At 35.5% G+C, this 5,536-nt stretch overlaps 1 pseudogene; it reads right to left on the bottom strand.

The window, feature by feature from the left end:
• LOC111631451 overlaps window positions 1-5,536 on the bottom strand; it is a 13,494-nt pseudogene that overhangs the window by 3,279 nt on the left and 4,679 nt on the right.

Consider the following 5,536-nt stretch of genomic DNA (forward strand, 5'->3'; position numbering starts at 1 on the left):
CCTGGCAACAACTGTTGTATCTTCAGATTTAAATTGTCAACGTCTACATTTTTTGCCGCTAAAATTGCTCTTTCTGCAAGCCACTCATGATTTATGTACTGTGTGTGTACATCGGGAAATATTTGTTCAATGAGAGTATCTTGCGAATCAGCGATTGTGCAGAAATCGGTCGGTAATTTTACGTATCCAGTTTCATCTATAGCAACTTTTCCATCACCGATATTTAAGAGTTGTTTTGAGAATGTTTCAGCGGATGGATCTTGAAGCATTTGAACGCGCATATTTACTTTCAGCTGTACTTTTTCAACATTACGCCACAATGGAGATGATTTTAAGCAAGCGTTGATCTCATCAGCGTATGTTGAACGTGGAATGACGGGAAGTGTTTGTCTGAAATCTCCTGAAAGGACCAACAGAGTGCCACCAAATAGTTTGTCGTTGTTTTTAATATCTTTCAATGTCCTGTTCAACGCCTCAAGCGAATGTTTGTGTGCCATAGTACTGTACATTCATCCCAGATGATAATTTTACACTGTATCAGCACGGTGGCCATGGACGATTGTTTTTTAATGTTGCATACTGCATAAGGGTTATTTTGAATATTTAGTGGCAGCTTAAATACTGAATGAGCTGTTCTGCCTCCATCCAATAAAGTTGCCGCAATGCCCGATGATGCAACGGCCAATGCGATGCCATTATTTGATCGTATTTCAGCAAGAATTAGCGAAATAAGGAATGTTTTGCCAGTTCCACCCGGTGCATCCAAAAAGAAGAACCCACCTTGTCCTGCTGAAACTGCGAGCATAATGCGGTCATAAATGGTTCTTTGTTCGTCATTTATTAGTGGGATGTTGCGAGTAACAATTGCTGCAATTTCTACAGTGTTGTACTGCAGTTCATGATTAATTTCAGTGTTCATTAAATCAGATGCAGTTCAATTTGGCGAATTCATACCGAAATGACTGAGTGATAAGTTGGCAATGACAATGCAAAGATCCTCAGTAGCAATCAATGCTTCATTTGTACGTAGCGTCACTGAATGTTATCATTAGATCGTTGCACCGTGTACGATGTTGATGCAATATATCATCAGTCATTGAATCTTTGTGATTATTCCACAATATCTGTGCTCGGGCTGGGAAACATGTAGTCAACACTATACTGAATAGTAGACGAATTTGTATTGCTGTACAGTTCAATGCAGCTTCAGCAAGCATACATTTCCACTGGTTGTTGTCTTCCAGCAAGCCGAGTGCAAGGCATGCATCTTTATACGTTGGATACTGTTGCCCATTCACTTTACGTATATCTTGAAATGATAATGGGCCAGTAACATTAACTAACAACAGTCGAAGATAAAAGCACTCAGTGTGTCTTGGATTGACTGTAAATAATCGCCCCAAGGCGTTTGATTTAAATAAATTGAGACATGCATCAACTGGTGAGCCTTGCTTGCGGGGCATCCATTTTTTTGTTTGAGCCCTTGTGAATAGCGTAATGTTCGTGCAAAGGCACCAAAATCATTCGCACAATTACATAATTCAAAAAATTCAGTGAGTGTAGTTTTAGGTGGATTTATAGCACGATCAATTGCTGTCTCGTTCGTGAAAAATACACGCTGACCGTTTTCAAGATGGACGGCTAACTGAACAACTGCTGGATCCCGTTCATGAATTGGAAAACCAAAGATACGCCAAGCAGCTTCATTGGAGCTGATGTACCTACCAATTTGGTAGAGCGTTATTTCATTGTTTTTATTCACTGGAGGAGCATTCACATTAGTATTTTCCACTCTAAACACAGCCATATCACTGCTTTTATGGACATACTTGCAAATGTATTTGATGCTCTTCACAGAACTGCAGAACTCAACATTAATATGAGCATTGTANGGGATTTGAGAGAGGCGTAAATTGCTCAGGGATTAAGGAGAAAATTTGTTGGATAATTAATTGGTGGCATAGGACACTCGATATCGGCACATATTCTTACTCCAGTACTCATCTGCGCTCGCTTATTTGACGCCACATATTTTCTTGCTTTTTGTTCCAAATTTTTCCATAAAACTTTCAAGTTTTTTGTGTTCCGTTTACTAACCTCCGGAAACTTATTAAAGTCTTTGGTTAGAATTTGCCACGTTTCATTCTTTTTTTTTAAGGATATGGCGTTTGTTTCCTTTGATTCAATTACATCTTTGTACTTTTCGATTAACTCCATTAAATACTCTGTTTCTCGATGAGAAAAATCGAGTTGTCGACTTCATTTCTTGTTGTCTGCCATGTTTGTATGTAAGCGCGTATTACGTCTTTCTGAAATATCAAATAACGTGTAAGAAAATTTTCTAGTAGCGCTGGTGTCGAGATTATCGGATTCATTAATCCTGTTCTTAATATCTCGGGATTTACTAATCTTTCGCTAAAATTTGTTGGTGAAATCCTCGCGTCAGTAATCTTGGTATTAGTCTAATCGCTGCATTTACAAATACCACGATTAGGCAATGTTGGTGAAACACCTCACTAGTGATTTAGTGTTTTGAAAACCGTTTCCCTCTCCCTGCTCAGTGGAATGCGAAATGGACGTCTGCCCTTTTCCAGAGGCGTCATCTGATCTAACCAGTATTGATTCAGCCACAGACTTTCCATTGGGAACAAAAATTTGAGTATAATTAACACGAATAGTATTTTGAATTCGTTTCTCCACGACTTTGAATCCGTAGTTTGTTATAGAGAAGTTTAGTTTATTCAGAACATCTATTCCTATTATTATAGAATTACATAGATCACCTTCTACCACGAAAATATTTGCAGGAAGAGCGTATTCGTCAATCTTTACTTCACTTTCGAAGAAACCTAATGGAGAAATACTATTCCCATCTAATCCAATTAAAGATACATCATCTGAGTTTAATTTCGGAGTCCGTACTTTTTCATAAAAATGCCTCAGTATCATGTTACGTCCGATCCGGTGTCAATGAATCCTTTTGTTTTTGCACCTAGGCAAAACAATTTTCAATTTTGTTGTTGCATCTAGAGAAATGACTTAGTTTTATTTTGTTTACTTTTTTTGAGGACAAGCGTTAGCTTTATGGCCGAATTTTTTGCACTTAAAACATCTAATACCTTCAGATTTATACGAACAACTACTTGAAATGTGACCAATTTCATTACAATTAAAACATTTGACAGTTTTACTGTCACGCTTATTTCGATAAGGCTGGGGTTTTCGATGCTTCGTAGGTAGATTCGGTTCAGACTGAAACGAACGAGAATACGTAGACCGGATTTTCTCATACACTCTCAACTTTTCACGAAATTCTGTCAAATTATCTGTTCCGAATAACATTGCTTTGTTGCTGGGTATGTCACGTATACCAGAAATAACATTTGATCAAGCCGTCAGGTTCAATTTTTCCATGATTAGCGAGTTCTTGAATTTTAAAGAAATATTCTCGCACAGATTCATTGGGGAGCATTTGGCGTTTAGCCAACATACCGCGCAATCACGCCGAGTTATATTTAACTACCAAATTCTGCTTTTAATTCCGATTTCAATTAATACCGCTTTGACTCTCAACAAAGAATTTCGCTAACCCTGTTAAGGATCGTTTTGCAAATACAAATTTGTGTAAATTTGACCAAGTCATCATTTTAGTAAAGTCTTCGAATGTATCCAGCCATTTATCGATAGAACAATATTCACTACCATCGAAAGGTTTGATTACATTTTTCACGTCAGGAAAGTTAATGGAAAGTTTAGTCATATCCAAAACACGCAGACAATTATTGCTAGGTGAATCATCAACAACAGTTCGAACTTCTAATACATCTAAAAATATAATTTCTAAAAATAAAAGATTATTATTAGATAAGATAAACAAGTAAAATAAACACTCTTTCTTAAACTGATTTCGAGTAATTTATATCAGCAGACAAATAATTAACGTTGGCTGAAGTATAGTATCTTTGTTATTTCTTTTATTATTTTCAAACTTCTCCAAAAATTTTCCAAAAGATTCTTCAAATGCATTTCGCCGTTAGAGCCTCATCAGGCTATATTTTTACCGATCCCATTGTTTTATATTTTTTATTGATCAACAATTCTAATACATCTTCGTCTTCGGTACAACGTCTGCCAAGATCAGATTTGATTGTAATGATTTTAAATCAGAAAGAGAAAGAACAAGCCTTTCGACGATTTCGTCATATTTAACATTTAATAATTTGCACAAAACAACTAGGTCGTTTAATCGAAAGTTCTCCTTAGTTAATATAATGCATTTTCTTTTCTGGTTTTCATCCTCTTTGGTGGATTCAATTTTCCATCCAAAGGTTCTCAATCTTTTTCTGTTATTCCTATCTCCAACCTCTTCGAATACAAGTTGATGCAACAATTTTATCAAACTTGTCGAGGTCGACTTTAGTGTTTCGCAGATAATTTCTACGAGCGTTGCCATCTTAAAAGTAGAATTTTAGAACTACTCATGGTTTGCCGAAACGTAAATCAAAGTCCTTTTAGAATGCCGATGTATTCGGACTCTCCAACGTTGAAATTTTCACAAAAACAGAAATGTTTAGCGTACTCACAAAACCAAAGCGCAGTTCGTCAAATCTCCTCGAGTTAAGCCTATTCCTATCCCGTGCGAGCCCCCACTTTTATGAGACTTTTTTTTGTCTCTGAAAAACTTTAATTGCGAGAAGAAAGATTTGGATAACAGAAACGTTTAAGGAATACAAATTACATTAAAATATTGTGATTATTATAAAAAAAACAAATGTAGGATTTCTTTTTCGTCTTCCGTATTTTCGCGCGTTCTTTTTCAACCGTCATCTCGCTTCTCTTGCGAAGTCGCGTCTCAACCCGCTCTCCACATTTATTCAAGGTTTATATAAGAAGGTCAGGACACGCTCTCGTGATTCTATGCGGCAGTGGCCATTTTGGGACTTATCGATAGACTACACTTCACACGTAGTTCCTGTGTGAGTCGACTATTATTACGTATATAAGTACTCAAACCTTTAATGAATGTGTTATTGTGTGGTACCAAATTGTAAAAGTAAATATACAGACGTTTGATTGTTTAGATTTCTTTCAAATAAGCAGAGGAAAGCAAAATGTAGCGCAGACATCAACAGGTGATTCATGATACAGTTCGAAGAGTTTATATGTGTAAAGTTTGTAACAAGTGGTTTAAACGAGTGGCTACTCTTCATGTCCATGAATGAACTATACATGGAAATTTATAAATGATATCGGCAATCCAGATAGAAAAATGAAAAAAATTACATTTGTTTTATATCTGATGATAAAATAATTAAACATATATGTTTTAATATGATCATATTGTATTTAAAAATAAAATTATGATGATGGTATTGACTTATACTCTCAATATTTATTAATAAAACATTGCAAAAAATTTAGTTTAATAGTAATTTATACTTAATTCAATTTAAATAAAATTTACATTAATTTTATTGTTAGAATTTTTATTTTAAAAGAAGTGATGGAAATCTAAATATTGGTATATCTAATTCTT

The sequence above is a fragment of the Centruroides sculpturatus genome, unplaced genomic scaffold (genome assembly GCF_000671375.1).
Source record: "Centruroides sculpturatus isolate CEXI.00-Female unplaced genomic scaffold, Cexi_2.0 scaffold750, whole genome shotgun sequence".
Classification (NCBI taxonomy): domain Eukaryota; kingdom Metazoa; phylum Arthropoda; class Arachnida; order Scorpiones; family Buthidae; genus Centruroides; species Centruroides sculpturatus.